We start from the raw sequence: 16,602 nt of genomic DNA, 5'->3' as shown, positions 1-16,602 counted from the left end.
ATCCTACCAAAACCATGAAAAGACCCCCCCTCTCCCACACAAGCACAAACCACCACAAGCTTATTTATTCAGAATGTCAAGGCCTTGGAAATATTCAGCATCGACAAGTTGCTGTTACTAAAAAAGTTCTTCCTTCCTCCTCTCTTCCTTTCCTTTCCCCCTGCCCTTCTTGCTGGCAGTGTTAGCGTCCTGCCAAACAGCAGGGCCACCAGCATCCAGGTGACCTGTAACTACACTATCTTCACCAGGGCTCTTTTGTTCAGAAGGCTAGGGCAGACCTGTTAGAGATCACACAAGGGACATGCCCCGCCCACTTCTCCTCCTACTCCCGGCCTGGATGACGTCGTATAAGAAGTCATTTCCTGCTTGATCCTTATCTCTAATGCTCACTAAATTAATGAGAATGAAAGTACAATAACTTCCTAATGAGGTTTATGCTTATGACCCTGAAAGGTCATGCATTCGGTTGGTTTTCTCCTCTCAAACGAACAAACACCAAAACAAAAACAAAAAAAAAACAAAAAAAATACCAACAACAACAACAAAAAAAAAACCCAGAAACAATAGTTTGGTAGAACAAACGCTGCTGAAATCCAGTGAGCACTACGGTTGGATGTATTTCCGACCCACAAAATTTGCTGAAGATGGGAAACAAGGCCTGACAGACAGTAAGAAGCTTTACAGCTGGTTGAAAAGGGGGGGCGGTTATTAAAAATATCACTGCGAGATGCTCTGAAGCTGATTGTCCTGTACGGGAAGGGACGATGAAAACAGCAGCAGAACGATGTTCCCACCTCGCCACCAGAATCCACAGTTGCCCGTTGCAGAGGGAAACTGGATATCAAGTGAGAAACTGTCAGATTCCTTCAGGGCGATTCAGGTGACTAAGAGGAGCCAGCTGTAAACTGCAGCCATCACCAGGGCTGAGGTGGTTATGAATAGTTATTACGAATGTTCGCGTTTAGACGACTCCACTCCGGAGTCAGGCTGGCTGACCAAACTCACTGAAGACTGACACGCCTCACCACTGTTAATTATCACAAACGTTTCCTTCTGTGCCCCAGAGGTTTCGGGGTATCCTCTTTTTTTTTTCCTTTTTTTCTTTATTTTTGGAGCTGGGGACCGAACCCAGGGCCTTGCGCTTCCCAGGCAAGCGCTCTACCACTGAGCTAAATCCCCAACCCCGGGGGTATCCTTTCGTTGTCAAGTCTTGACCAGGTGCTCTCTAATGCAGCAGAGTGACAGGATGTTTACTTTATACGTGTGTTAGTGGTTTGAAAGTGAAATGATTCTGGGCCTCGGGACTCCTGCCTTTAACGTGAGGGTTATGCTTCTTTCTTAGTCCTATCAACAGGAAGCAGGTATATGGCTGACAGAAACGGACAGAAGGCAATGAGTTCTAAAATTTGAAATTGTTTCATTCGATCGTGATTATTTTGTTCAGAGGGGCAAAGTTAACAAGCTGTTTGGATTGTTCTCAATGGAGGCGTTTGGGTTATTTTTTTATTTATTTATTTATTTATTTATTTATTTATTTATTTATTTATTTATTTATTTATTTATTGTTCTTTTTTTCGGAGCTGGGGACCGAACCCAGGGCCTTGCGCTTCCCAGGCAAGCGCTCTACCACTGAGCTAAATCCCCAGCCCCGGGTTATTTTTTTTTTAATGAGAAAATTAATACATGGCAAATGACTTGGAAAGTTTAGGAAGGGGGAGGGAAAACAATCACTATGGTTTTAAGCTATTTTGTTTTGTGACCCCTGACCCCTGCTGAGTCCGTGGCTACCAATCTCTTTCGAGCCTCAGATACCCATGTCACTCTCTGCTGTTGGGTACTAAGAACAAATTTACAGAAGGTCATATTAGAAAGAAGTGAGACAGACATGGGTTTTCTGAAGCTAAACTCTGATTAGCAGGTTACACATATATGCAATATTTGTACATTGTATATGTGCGATTATATATGTATATATATTTATATGCATGTTTGGTCTTTAATTTTCCTCATAACCATTCCACAAATTTAAAACTCAAGCATCTTATTTACTCGTATAAATGTGACATTAACCACTCTCTATTCTGTTGTTATTGAATGCTTACATTTTTCCATATTTATACTTGTAGAGATGAGTACCTTTTTTGATACAGAATATTAGCTTTTAATTTCCCTTGTAGCAAATTACTACATACTCGGTGGCTTAAAACATCATATACATGTTGCTTTCTAGTTTTAGAGGACAGAAGTCAGGACTGGGTCTCACTGGACTAGAAGGAAGGTGTTGATAGGGAAAATTAATCCCCTTCCGCTTTCCGGCTGGGCTCATGGCTACCTTCCATCTTCATAGCCGGTACGGGCTGATGAAGCGCCCCTCACAGTGCATTCCTCTCATTGACTCTCCTGACCTCTTTTCCTACCAATAAGCTCCTTGGTGACTCTGTTTGGTCTACTTGGGTAATCCAGGATGAGCACCAAATTTCAAACTCACTTGCTTTGCAACTTCAAATCCATGTAACCTAGTTCCCTCTCACTCTTTAATATAGCACGATCATAGGAATCATCATTTTGGGGACCCCTGGGGAGAGACATCATTCTGCCCCACATGCAGTATTCTTCTAGAAGTCTATCCAGCAGAAAGAATCAGAGGAGAAGACACAGAGAAAGCTTAAAGGCTACCATGTCAATTAAAACTCTCAACTTATATCGCACTTGGGAGTTTAAGGGTTCCCAACTTCATCATACTACTGCAAGGCACTGAGGAATACTGATTCTCAGTATCCTCCAGGTTGGCAAGATTATCAATGCTATATCTGTGTGTGATAGGAAATTCAGAACATGAAACTGTACGTGGTGGAAACTGTACACGGTAGGCTTCTTCCTGACCTGTATACTCCAAGTTCCTCTACGATGACTCTGGGCTGACAGTAGACATGTTCCGTGTACGTAGAAGCCCGTATGTGATTGTGTAGCTCCTTTGATATAAATGGTATATACACATTGTTCTGATAGCTTTTGAGGCTTTTACAGTTAATGTGGGAAACACAAAGACCATTTTGGATCTAGAAGTTCTATGCAAGACTGCCACAGTGAATTAACATTTATTTGCTTTAGGCATTTTGACTATATAGAGACTTCTTATCTCTTACTTAGAGGACTGGATGTGAAGAAACTCTACTTAGTATGGCTATAGCATTGCAGTATGTGGAGGCACAATGGGACAGTTCAATTCCAGAAGAGGCATATATGTTTTCCTCCTCAGAGCTCAGCGTTGTTCTTACATGCTGAAAACTGAATAATACACTATGTGATAAGAAGACTAGCTATTGCTGGCTGAGAAAAAAATGTTGGTGTAATATGGAAATATGCAAATATAGCACTTTGAATTCATGCTTTTACACAGAATACATGATCACTATATTTAAGAATCACTTTATGAAACTGTAGTGCTCTGAAACTGGTTTGGAAGATAAATAGATGTGATGGGAAAAAAACTATGATGAAATCGATTCCACCCAGCTTTCCTACAGCCAATCAATAAGCAGGGTGGGTCTTCCAACCTCATTTAAACAATCAAGGTAAGTCCCCACGTGCATGCCTAGGGACCTGTCTCCCAAGTGCTTCTAGATTCCATCAAAGCAGCAATTAACACTAGCAATCACATGGTCTAATACAGTTGTGATGACAGAAGTCATGTCTCAGTGTCAAAAGACTGGACACAGTACGGGGAAGATACTCTGCAAAAGAGTAAAGCTCTGATTGGCTCCGTGGCACCATGTAAAAATGTAGTGTACACCTGTACCCCAGTGCTGAGGGGTACACAGTGGATTTTGGGGGCTCACTGGCCACCAAGCCTCACTGGAATGGTAAACTGCAGGATCAGAGAGAGATCTTGCCTCAAAACCTGATGCAGAGCAATAAAGAAAGCCATTTAGGCATCAGCCATTGACCTCCGCACATACCCACACAGGCCAGTGTACCTGCGTGTATATATGCACATCTGTGTAACACACACACACACACACACACACACACACGTGTGCATGCTCACACACACACTACTCACTGAGAGTTTTGACAGCTCTAAGCAATAAAGTCATAGACTGTTTATAGGAATATAAATTCAGAAGCTATCAATTTGTTTTACTTCAAATGTCAGCACATGAAATTTACAAGCCCCTTTCACGTTTGCACGGGTATTTCTCTAAGCTATTTGGTTAAAAACAAGAACTGCTAGACTAAAGATAGCCATAAATGACACCTATCTCGGTGTTCTTTGTAATTTCGAAGCATTTGATGGTAAAATGAAACTACATGTAAAGCTTGGAATACTATAAAACAATTTTTAAAAAAGAAAAGCATATAATTTTATATAAAAATGTCCATCCTAATATTCTACAATACCCTGTATATCTAAAACTGTATAAACCTTAAAAAAAACGGTCATGTATGAGATTGTAGGGATTTGGATTTGTCAACAGTGGAGTGGGGAAGTTGGGGTCAGGCACAGCAAGGAACGGCTTTATACATATACGATCCACGTCTGTTCGAAACTTTACTCACCCAATGAGCTGCAAAATTATTATTAAAATTAGCAATAAACATGACTGGTTCAGGGTACATTGGCAGCTTCCTTTGTTCCACGAGGTCACTCAGTTCCAGATTTCCTCCTCCTCTTGTCACAGATCGAAGATTGAGGTTAAGGACCAGATTCCTGGGAAGGGGAGATTAAGAATCACATGTGCATTGTCTTTAAGGGTAAGGCATGAATTGACATATTTCCTCACTTTCCATGGAGGACCACACACACACACACACAGAGCTATACCTCGGTGGAGAGGTGCCTGAAAATGGAGGCTCTGCTCCCCCAGAACCCAGCCAGTGACTCATTATTATTGTGGAAGGAGGAAAGATGTGGTGTTGGTCAGCAGCTGCCTTCTTCTCCCCACCTGGTCTTGCTACAGAAGTAGAAGTGTTCCACAGCTATCTCCACTTCCGGGAAGGGCTTGCCGTGTCACTGAAGCTCCCACAGCACCTGTAGTCACTCAGACAGTCTTCAGTCTACTTCTCTTGTTCTCATCTTTTCTGGGAATTGAGATGGTGTCAGTCTACCTCATACTTTTGTTAGGTTTATCAAATCTGTGCTGTCACAACCAATCCTTGCTAGCTCCAGAGCAAAGATAACTTTACTTGTAGAACTGAATATAGTCATTTGGAGCAGAGGCATAATTCCTGGGTGTGTGTATGTGTTGTGTCTATATGTGCATATGTGTGTGCATGTGTAAGCATGTTTGTGTTTGCATCAGCATTTATGTGTATTTGTGCATGCATGTAAGCGTATGTCTGTATGTGTGTGCATGTGTAAGCATGTTTGTGTGTACATGTGTGTCTATGTGTGTACACATGTGTATGTCTTTATATGGGAACATGTATGTTTGTTTGTGTCTGTGCATGTGTGTATGTCTTTGTATGTGTGTGCATGTGTGTTTATGTGTATCTGTGCATTGTGTAAGTGTATGCATATATGTATGTGTGTGCATGTGTAAGTATGCTTGTATGTGCATGTATGTATCATATATAGATAGTTCTTATCATATATAGATATGTCTGTATGTACATATATGTATAAGCATGTTCATATGTGCATGTGTGTTTATGGTGTCTGTGCATGTGAGTATGTATATATGTGTGTATGCACATGCAGATATGTGTGTGTGTGTATGTGTGTGTGTGTGTGTTTGTGTGTGAAGAAAGGTGTGCTTAGAACCTCAGGAACTGGATATGAAAGTCAATATGACATATGTTAAGAGTCAGGCATTTTTCTGGCCCAGAAAATGCTGGTGAGATGTGAAACATGAAGAAAGGAAAGAGACTGAGCACACGCAAAGGTGAAGCAGAGGGACCTGGACCAGGCACAGGGATGCTTTGGTGTCTGAGAACTGATGCTTTATTCTAGGATTGGAAGAATGCAGGCATTGGCTGGAGGGAATTATGATTTCATCTGTTCATCTTACAGCCTTAGAAAAGTGAGACCTGGGTACAAAGTACATTTCTAATTAGCAGGGGGTCTGCTCAGCAGACATGGCTGAGAGATGTTTAAGAACTAGAGTGACTTGTGCCTCAGCAGACACTCAGAAAGCTCTCACCTCCACTCAGTGTGGCCCAGAGGACTGGCACACCCCTTCCTGCCTGATCTCTGAGTCTCCTGCCACCTTCCCAGTGCCCACTGTGCCTGGGCTTTTGCTCCGGAATGTTCTTGTAGAAGTGGGCAGTTACTGCTACAGGGGAAGCACTGGCTGCATGGCTGGCACTGTCCTCCCTGCTTAACGAGGGCCTCCCTCCTTCACTGATGCACTATTTGCTTTCAAAGTTTCCATAGAAACCATGTCTATAGTGCTGGACTCAGCCTTGGCCCCATTCAAACTTTTGTGTGTGTGTGTGTGTGTGTGTGTGTGTGTGTGTGTGTGTGTGTGTGTGTGAAAGTCACAAGGTTTGGTCCTTTTGGTTGAGCCCTCTTCACGTGTCCCTGATTTCCCTCTGCTTCTAACATGTGGTTATTCACTCGGGCCAAGGCTGCCTTAGTCACACCAACATTTGTGCCTATGCTCTTGGCAGGACTGCATCTGAGGAAAAAGATGTGCTCTGTGACTCGCTTCCTGTCAGCATCTTTACTAGTCACTGGATGACATCAGAGCTCACACACCTGACCTTGTGGTGCAGAGGGAGCCTCCATTAACCACATAGGGATGCACATACTAGATATTGCCCTGTTGCCAGAAAGATGTTCTCTGGCAGTCACTCCTACATCCTTCCTTGCCTTTTCAATCATCTCCCCACCCCGTGTTGACACACAACCACTGCCCACTTCCAAGTCCAGAGGGATGGTGGTGAGCCCAGACCATCTCCCTTTCAACCAGGTCTCAGCCATCATTAGAAGCCCTTGGCTTGCATCTGGAATCACAACCATCATCTTTCAGTGTGACCTCCTGCGAGTGGCTTCTATTCTTTATTCACTTAAGCAGTACGAACTCACTGTAGAAAGTTCAGAAAACAAAGAAAGAAATAAAGGAGAACATTAACTTTGCCTCACGTCCGGAGTAATCCCTGCTCACTGCTAATACTTCTTGTCTGCTGGACTGTTCTGTGCACGCATACACATCCGTACTTTTAAAAATGTAACTGTGTTGTTCATGACACTTGTCAAATATCAATCCATTATCTATTCCCGTGCAAAATCAGACTTCAACTTAGAAGGGTGATATCACAACGGTTTCTTATACCTCGTGAATCCTGTGTGTGTGAGGCGAGTTGAAGAAATGGAGCATGGCACGTAATTGCTCCGTGAGGTCTGGGGTCTCATCTAGGGAAAAAAATGGCTGGAGATGATTGCATTGTTCAAGATCTGGAGACAACTGGAGGTTGGCACTCAGATTCCTGGATTCATTTGCAGCTGTTGGCTATGGTGTCTTCTTATAGCTTCCCTTTTGTGGTTTCTTCCTAACTTAGTTGCCTAAGGGTAGTTGGATTTACATGGTGGTTCAAGGCTCTAGAAATGGGTGAACAAGTTCAAATTTATGTAATGCCTTGTGTGACCCAACCTTGTATGTCTCTGATCAAAGGAGTAACGAATCATTATGGATTGGGCATGAATGTTAATCTCCAGCTGGTGGTGCTCTTTAGGGAGGCTCTGGGAACTTTGAGAGTCACAAACTGGCTGCAGGAAGCAAGGTCGCACTGGTGGGGAGTCCTTGGGGGAGTTCTTATCTCTAGCCCCTTCCTGCTCACATTCTGTCTCCTATTGTGATACGAACAGCCAACCTCCACCACACACCTCTGTACGTCCCATGACATGTCCAACTACAGAAGCCAAGTGACCATAGACTAGTCTTAGATAGACCTGAGAGACCTGTGATTAGCATGATATCTTATCACCACTATGATTAGCATGAGACTATGCAGAGGCATGGGAGACTCACGATTTCCCAGAGACCCCAGTAGTTTCTTCCACAGGGCTGAGCACAGCAGTGGAGTTTGCCTTCAGTAAATATTGGCCTACTTGTTACCAGACGCAAACGATTCTTAGACAACACAAAAGTCTTGCTTAAAGGACTTCCAGAGAACGTTAAAACCTTTATCCTGAAAGAGAATTCCTTACAGCAATCAACCATTTTAAATACATGGGGAGTGGGGGTGGGGGTTCATAGTATTAAAAGGCTAAACTTTATGTCTTATAGGTATAATCCTTCCAGATCTCCAGGTACAAACACACACACACACACACACACACACACACACACACACACAACTCCCCCCCCCAAAAAAAACCAAAACCAAAACCAAAACCAAACCAAAAAAAGTTTTAAATATCCAAACCTCTTTTCCAAGTTATTAAATGACTCAGAAATGTCAGAGAATGTCAGAAACACACTTCTGTGGTATAGGCCTGTGCCTTTTAGGCTTCTCCTAATGTTCTTATTGTTTTTGAGTTGGATGAGGCCCCTTGGTTTTTCCTTCTCCAGGGCAAGTCTCTCTTTCCTTGGCCCCATCTGTGCCTTTTCTATGCAGAAGGAGGGGGAGAGGCAGCCCTGGAGAAGAAGCACGGAGCCCCTCCCAGTCCCTTGGGTGGGGATGTCAGAGCAGTCTGCAAGCTGTTCTCTCCGCTGCCACTGCGAAAGTGTCTGTAGGAGAAACACAGCGAGCTTGAATCTAAGATACTTGGGCCTGGCTTTGGCCATTTACAGGGGATTATTACCTGCTCCGAAATAACTGTCTAGACAACTGTTGAGAATGTGGCTAGAGGGCATTCTCAGTTCCTCTTTCAGTCTGATTAAGCGCTGACGGAGGCTAACTGGTGGACTGGTGGAGCTTTTCATGTTTTCTGGGTATTGGGAAGCTTGGGTCCTTGAGACTTCTCTGAAACCTGCCCTTTCTGTAGGGTGGTGAGTGGAAGTGGGTTTTGCATCTGATGGAGAGCTTCTTGGCCATTCTCTGAGCTAGCTCTGAGCTTGGATGGGCATAAGCATTCCGATGCTTCTGCTTCCCACAGAATGGGAGGACCCTTCCTAGAGACTGAGTAGAGGTCCTTGGCTTCCTAGAGACTGTGTGCACTACACTGCACCATTCCCAGTGTTGCTCCCCAACAAATGACAAGCAATTCTTTACTGGGTCCTTACTGTGTGTCAGCTGTAAGATTAACCAAAAGATAAAGCTGGCAAATAGGAAGGATAGCATCATAGTCTTTTCTCAGGATCTAGTCCTTTACTTCTGTTACCAAGACCCTGGAATATTTTTTCTTTTAAAGGTGGAGATGTTGGCAGGAGTGGAGGCGGGTGTTATGGGGGGGGGGACCAAAGGCTATTGGCTCAGTCCTGGGTGATTGATTTACTCATGATGATCTCCTTTTCACTAAAGGTGACAATGTGTCAGCTATGAGAATTAATGACTGTTACCCTGGGGGCAAAGAAGGCTTGCACTTTGCCTAATAAAAATGTAATATATGAGAGTAATAAGATGGCTTCTTCTCCTTCTCCTCCTCCCCCTCTTTTTCCTTCTCCTTTTCCTCTCCCCCTCCCCCTCCTTCTTCATTTGCCTGGAACACAGACTTGAGATCTGGAGTTATAGCAACTATTTTCTGATAGATAGGAATATGGAGAAAATGCCTACGGCATCTCACAATGACAGGCTCTGATGTCTGAAGCCCTCAATCAACAGTAGTCAACTCCCTAACTTCTCATTTGTTGTTGTTTAAGTTACTCTTGACCCTTGATCACCAAAAGTTGGCTATAATCCTCAGCAGTAAGTGCCTGCTTCCCAAATTCTACACTGAAGTCCATTGCCAGACGTGTAGTTAGCTGTAGCCCTGGAGTATGACTGCTTTTGTTTTGCTTTCTATTCTAGTATGTATGTATGTATGTATGTATGTATGTATGTATGTATGTATGTATGTATGTATATATATATATGGTCTGTGTGTGCATGCATGCTTGTCTGCGTGTGTGTGTGTGTGTGTGTGTGTGTGTGTGTGTGTGTGTGTGTGTACACTTCTGTGTGGAGACCCAGGGTTTGTGGGAATCATCCTCAATGTTCTACTTCATTCATTGACAAAGTCTCTCAGTCAAAACTACAGCTTGCAGATATAATCTTGTTGATCAGCCTGCTCTGGCATTCCCCTGTCCCTGCCTTATGAAACTACCATGCCTACCTGGCATTTAAATGGGCTCTGGGGATCTGAACTCTGGCCTTTACACTCACTAGGCAAGAGCTTTAGCCAGTGAGTCATCTCCCCAGACCTTAAAAACGAACTTTTACCAGCAAGACCTGATCTATAATTCATCTGACATATGCTCCTACATATATGTATGTGAGTTAAATTTTATTTCACAGTATGTTAGTGTTTGTAACAACATATAAAATGTTTAAATGCTATTAAGAAAAATGTTAAGCCTCCTCCCCCTGCCTACCTTATAGACATGATACTCTGAAATGAAGCAGTGTCTTTACTCTGGGGCCTGAATATCCCTGTGCTCATGTTTCCTGTATGGACCTCCAGAAGAGCAAATGGTATGATTTGAGAAGGACCAATGGAAAAAGTAGCAAAGACAAAGATAAAAAGATAGAGCTGGGGTCATGATACTGGGAGGATGTCAAGATAAGAAACTGGGCTAAGCCAGGCTTGGTAGCACAAGCCTTTAATTCCAGCACTTGGGGACAGATGCAGGCTGATGTCTGATTTGGAGACCGCCTTAGTTGACAGATCGAGTTCCAGGACAGTCAGGGCTACACTGGGAATCCCTGTCTGGAAAAAACAAAAAAAAAAAAAAACAAAACACAATGAAAGAAAGGAAGGAAGGAAGGAAGGAAGGAAGAAAGAAAGGAAGGAAGGAAGAAAGAAAAAAGAAAAAAGAAAGAAAGAAATTAATTGGTATAAAACTCCTTCAGAAGAAGTGAGACACTATAGAAGACAGAATTTCGGGGAAACCCACAAGGCCAACTTTTCCTGCTGGCTACCAGTGTACTGTTAGAGCTCAGCATGCTCACACATTTCCTGCAACTTCTAGCACGGCCTGGGATGGCACCGGATGTATTTTAGCCAAGCTATGTCACCACAGTTCCATAGTGAAACAGCAAAAATGAATATAAAAATAAGGAACCATTCCGTTTGGTCCCCCTTCATCATTCTTTGTGTTTGGTCTCTGGTTTACTTGGCCAGCTGAAGGGAACATAAGGGTCTAGAAAGCGGAAGTGCAGAATGCAGGGCCCACAGGAGGCTTTTCTGAATCAGCCCAGCCACAGCTGCCATTGTGGGTGCCATCTGAAGGAAAGTGAATCAAAGATGGGACAGAACTTTCCTGTGTCCCCAAGAGGATGCTCCCTGCAAGGTCCTGGGAGGCTTTGGCAGTAAAATGCATCCTCTCCCCTTTCAAGGAACTTATCTTCATGAAAAAGGCTGGTTTCTCAGAATAAGAACCAAAGGAAAGAAATCCATTTTACTGAGGAATAAAATAGGTGTCTGCATTTCACAGAAAAGCCCAAGTGGATCTATATACCCCAGCAAAGGTTACAGTGGCTGAGGCAGAGAGTTTTTGAGCAAAATGGAGAAAGACGGAGAGAGAATTCTTAGTCAGGCCCTTGCCCGGTGAGGCTTGTAAAACTGACCAATAAAACCCAGTTACAGAGCAGCTTTGTAGAGGTCTGCCACAGAGAACACTGGCCTCTGTCACCTTCCCTCCCATCCTCCAGCTCATGTTGTCTTTCGTGCTCTTGTAGGCTGGTAGCATTTAGCAGAATGCCTTGAAAAGTGTGTTTTGATGATGCTTTTTTGAGCTTTTGCAAAAGAAGTGATTCCTCCCTCTTCTCTGGTTCTTTTTCTCTTCTCAATCATTTTGTTTTGGTTTTGTTAGGTGCTTTCTTTTCACAGTTTGCTCTTTTACTCGTATTTTTTCCCCGAGTTCCATAACTGCAAGCAGTTGTGATTTTTAAATTAGTTTAGTAATTTGATGGCCAATTAAATTTAGCTAGACTAGAAATGAATATCTATCTATATCTCTATCTATCTATCTATATATCACATACTACACATATATGTTCATTTTTTTTCTTTTCAGAAGTGCTGTTAATGCTCATGTATGCCTTTCACTTTGAAATTGTGAAAAGATTTCAACTTGTTTCTGTATCATTTGCAGGGGTCCTCTGCAGGCACACATAAGGAGATTTATACACAGATTACAAACAATGAATTGGAAAATAGGGCACCTTTTTGATTGCTTTCCCTAAAGACATTCATTGAAAACATCCTGAGTAGTAAATAATCTGTCAAAGAAAAGAATGAGAAGCGGTCTGACAGCAAGGCTCTGTCTGCCAGAGGTGTTCCTGCCCAGGATGGAAAACTTGGGCTTGGTAAACTAAAAACAATCAAATAAAAACTTACATGTCATATATAGTAAGAGATAGTCTAGATAGTTTCACCTCTGTTGTGGGGGAACTTTTGAGGAAGCACTGACAGTAGTTGTCTTGGATTCCACTTCTGTGATAAAATCATAAACCACGACTATAAGCAATTCGGAGAGGAAAGGGTTTATTTCAGCTTACACTTCCAGGTAATAGTCCATCACTGAGGGAAGTCAGAGCAAGAACTCAGGCAGGGGCAGGAACCTGAAGGCAGGAACTGAAGCAAAACGCACAGAAGGATGCTGCTTACTTGCTTACTCCTTGCGTCTAGCTCACTTTGCTTTCTTATATACCCCAGGGCCATCTGTACAGGGTGACAGTCCTTATACTGGGCTGGGCTCTCCTACATCAATCATTAATCAAGCAAATGCCTTGAGCCAAGCATGATGGTACAAGCCTTTGATCCCAGCACTTGGGAAGTAGAGACTGGTGGTTCTCTGTCGGTTCAAAACCAGCCTGGTCTATGACTCCAGTTCCAGGACAGCCAGGGCTTGTCTACAGATAAACCTGGTCTCAAAACAAACAAACAAGCAAATAAAAAAGAAGCATGTCTACAGACAGAGGTAATTCCTCAATTGAGATTCACCTTCCCACATAACTAGCTTGTGTCGTGTTGACGAAACCCAACCAGAACAGTGGTAAAGAATGTGAAGCTATGGCTGACTTGGTGGTTCCCCAGGAAAAGGTAATATAATACCTCTGCCTGAGGGAGCCAAACTGGATGCTGATACTGAGGATGACTTGGTTTTAAAAAGACTGAGAGGAGTAAAGCTGACCCCACAGCAGCAGAAGGTGAGGGCAAGGGCCTTGTGGGAAACCAGACTGAAGAGTCCGTGTGGCCAAGCTGTTGTATACCACTGGATGACACGTTAGTCCCCTGTGTTCGCTCTGTGTCAGGGGTAACATGAACAGATCCTTTATAAATATTGTTGTGTCATGTTATATTTGGGAAGATTAATTTGGTTTCACTGTGTGGGAACGATCAGAAAAGGGAAGAAGCTAGGGGCGGTGGCAGGCCAAGTTAGGACATGATTGTCCAGGAAGGGAATGAGTATTTTAGGAATTTAGCTGGGGTTGTTATTGCTCTGAGGCTAAATATTCCAAAGCAACATACTGCTGAAAGGAAACTTTTAAAAATGTGATAAATTATGTATATTATATATTTATATATACACATATACACATATATAAATTATAAAACCATGCCTGGGTTTTACTTGGGAGTGAGTCAGGATGTCTGATCTCTCTTGGACTAACTTGTTCCTCCCACTCCCCCCTGCACCCACTCACAGGTTTCCTTCTCTTCTCCTCCCTTCGTTTGGGCTCCGGAACTTAGAACTTAGCACTAACCATCAGCCAGCGGAGCAATGGCTTAGTAAGACGAGTTGGCAGCATGGTTTTCTGGATCGCCTGTGCAGATGGAGTCTTCCTAAACCGATGTTCCTTATCACAGTCAGAGGGGAAGCTGTTTCCTTGAACCTGATGTCCGGTCAGCTAATGTTGCAATTTGCAAAAAGCATCTCATTGTTAGTGTGTGTTTCCATCTAGCTGTGCTAAAACTCACTGTGTTGGGGCGGGGGAGGGCAGACACACGAGCATCTGCACCCATCTGGAGCTGACACACATCCACCACACTGAGTTCTGGTAGTCACAGCCAGCCCTTTGCAGAGTGTCATTTGGGGACCTGAACGCCAACATACTCAGGTTGGATGTCAGACTATGTCTCTTTGTCCTGGCCCAGCTCTTCACTGAGAGCACGGCTAGAAGTGGCACATGGAGAACTTTGTCATCTACAGGTCAAACTCAATGGGAAGATGACGGGTTCTGGTTTGCTCTCGGTAGAGCCTCTATCTGGACCCTTTCCTTTCTTCGATTTCTAACGACCTCTCAGGTGGGGGTAGACGACTGCATCCTAAAGGAACTCTGACCCTGACAGAGCACAAACTGGAAGTCAGGGCAAGTCCCCCGAGTACTGCCTGGGGATACATTCAGTGACAACATGTTTTTACTTTTTTTTTTTTCTGTTTATATAATTTTTGCCTAAATATAGAATCTGTTTGGAATGAAGGGAGGAAAAAAGAAAAGAAAAAACCAAAGCTCAGCGAATAACTCATTACCACTGACTTTGAGAAAAATCAACCAACCACAGTAATTTCATTTCAGGAGGGGCTCTTCGTAAGTATGGAGTCTCTTCATTATTCCCCCCCCCCTCCTCGTTCTTGAACATTTGAACAGGATCAAATCTGTTCTTTATAAAGCTTTTGCTGTGTGGGCTCGACCCGCATCCTCCTCCTCCCTAACTTCTATGAAGGTTATGGACAGTACCTGGAGTGGTTTGAATGAGAAATGTCCCCCACAGGTATGGGAATTTGAACACTAGGTCCCTAGTTGGTGGTGCTATCTGGGGAGGTCTAGGCCTTGATGGAGGAAGTACGTCATGGGGGAGAGGCGGTGGGATCACATGGTTCTCCCCACTTCCGGTTTGCCCCTCTGCTTTGTGCTTGAGGTGAAGGATGTAAGTGCTTAGCTTCCTGCTCTTGCCGCCATGCCTGCCTGTGTGCTGTGATGCTGGCCTCGCCACCATTGACTGTAACCCTCCAATTCCACAAGACAAAAGAAACTCCTCTTATACGTTGCCTTGGTCAAGGTGCTTTAGTACAGGCACCGGGAAGTGCCACAGTTCTGTGTCATTTATCCCTCACTTTGCGCTGCCTTGCTGCACCGCTCACCGTTATGTGTTTGTCAGACGATGGTGACACATTTTAGAAAGTGGGTTCCTGGGTTGGGGATTTAGCTCAGTGGTAGAGCGCTTGCCTAGGAAGCTCAAGGCCCTGGGTTCGGTCCCCAGCTCCGAAAAAGAAGAACCAAAAAAAAAAAAAAAAAAAAAAAAAAGCAAGTGGGTTCCAGACTGGAGAGATGGCTTGGTGGTTAAGAGCACTGACTGCTCTTCCACAGGTCCTGAGTTCAAATCCCAGCAACCACACGGTGGCTCCCAACCATCGGTAATGGGATCTGATGCCCTCTTCTGGTGTGTCCAAAGACAGTGACAGTGTACTCATATCCATAAAATAAATCTTAAAAAAGATTTAGAAAGTGGGTTCCCTAATCGTCTTTTGGTGAGCACCCCAGAGGCTGAGCATGTAGATGAGAACTTGACAATGACATCATTGTGTAGCTACTTGGGGGCTCATTTCAGGAGCCAGATCCCGCTCTGGCCTTCACTTTACTGCAGGGTTGGCACGATTCAGTGGTTATCATGAAAAACAGCTGTGCCGTGGTGGAATTCCTCCCTCGTTAAAAGACACAAAAGAGCTGGGTGGTGGTGGTAGCCCACGACGTTAATGCCAGCACTCAGGAGGCAGAGGTAGGTGGATCTCTGAGTTCGAGGCCAGCTTGGTCTACTGAGTGAGTTCCAGGACAGTCAGGTCTACACAGAGAAATTCTGTCTCACAAAAACCAAACTAAACAACAGCAACAAAAAAAGCCACAAACAGCTATGGCACAAGAAGCAGGCATAGGCTTTTGGGTCAGTAAAGTCCAGGACTTGCTTTCCCGGGCAGCATTAGACAAATATTTTTACCAGAGTATAACTTTCCAAGTGTATAAAATGGGAATCAACTTCCTTACTTAACTTCCCGGGATTTGTTGGCTAAATAAAATAAATTATATAGAACTGTAGATCCTAGGAGCTCTGTCAGGTATGTAAGGAATGTAATTTCTTTGGTCAACTTAAATATGCTACTTAGGAGCTGGGATTAGGAGGCCCAGGATAAGTTCCTTCCACATGGATCTTCTGTGATGGAGATTTCAGAGAGTTTACTTCAAGGGTCAAGGGTCAAGGGTCAAGTCTTTGGTCATTGCTATGCGCTCCAGTCTGCCGTTGTGCTACTGCCAAGACCTGCTGCTGCTAATTCATCACAGATAGGAAGCAGAGCCCTGGCCATTATCAAGGTCACAGTAGTTCTGGTCATTTTTAGAGAGAGCTTCCATGAAGTGTTTATGTTTGTCTTGCATCGAGAGGGCCGTAAGTGTATATGTCGTCCTAATGTGTTGATGGAGATGGATAGGGAGGGCACTTCAACTGAAATATAGTCTGATGCAAGAATTTTTAACCAGGCTTCATGTAGCTGGGGCATGACTGTCAGTGTCCTTGTAACA

General features: G+C 43.7%; 2 long non-coding RNA genes across 3 annotated transcripts; both read right to left on the bottom strand.

Moving 5' to 3' along the window:
• Nucleotides 1-4,547: 4,547 nt before the first annotated feature.
• LOC134485596 (uncharacterized) lies at nucleotides 4,548-8,338 on the bottom strand. Of its 2 annotated transcripts, none has more exons than XR_010063748.1 (2): nucleotides 4,826-8,338; nucleotides 4,548-4,711 (listed from the first exon to the last, which is right to left on the bottom strand). It is a non-coding gene; the product is annotated as an uncharacterized LOC134485596 (long non-coding RNA). The 2 variants fall into 2 exon arrangements; XR_010063749.1 differs by having other exon boundaries at nucleotides 4,947-8,338.
• A 4,216-nt stretch (nucleotides 8,339-12,554) lies between these two features.
• On the bottom strand, nucleotides 12,555-14,905 carry LOC134485597 (uncharacterized). Its single transcript, XR_010063750.1, has 3 exons — nucleotides 14,770-14,905; nucleotides 13,795-13,938; nucleotides 12,555-12,951 (listed from the first exon to the last, which is right to left on the bottom strand). It is a non-coding gene; the product is annotated as an uncharacterized LOC134485597 (long non-coding RNA).
• Nucleotides 14,906-16,602: the final 1,697 nt, after the last annotated feature.

This window comes from Rattus norvegicus, chromosome 2 (assembly GCF_036323735.1).
Source record: "Rattus norvegicus strain BN/NHsdMcwi chromosome 2, GRCr8, whole genome shotgun sequence".
NCBI classification, from domain to species: domain Eukaryota; kingdom Metazoa; phylum Chordata; class Mammalia; order Rodentia; family Muridae; genus Rattus; species Rattus norvegicus.
Note: the sequence above shows the minus strand (reverse complement) of the source record. Positions and strands in the feature narration are given on the sequence as shown.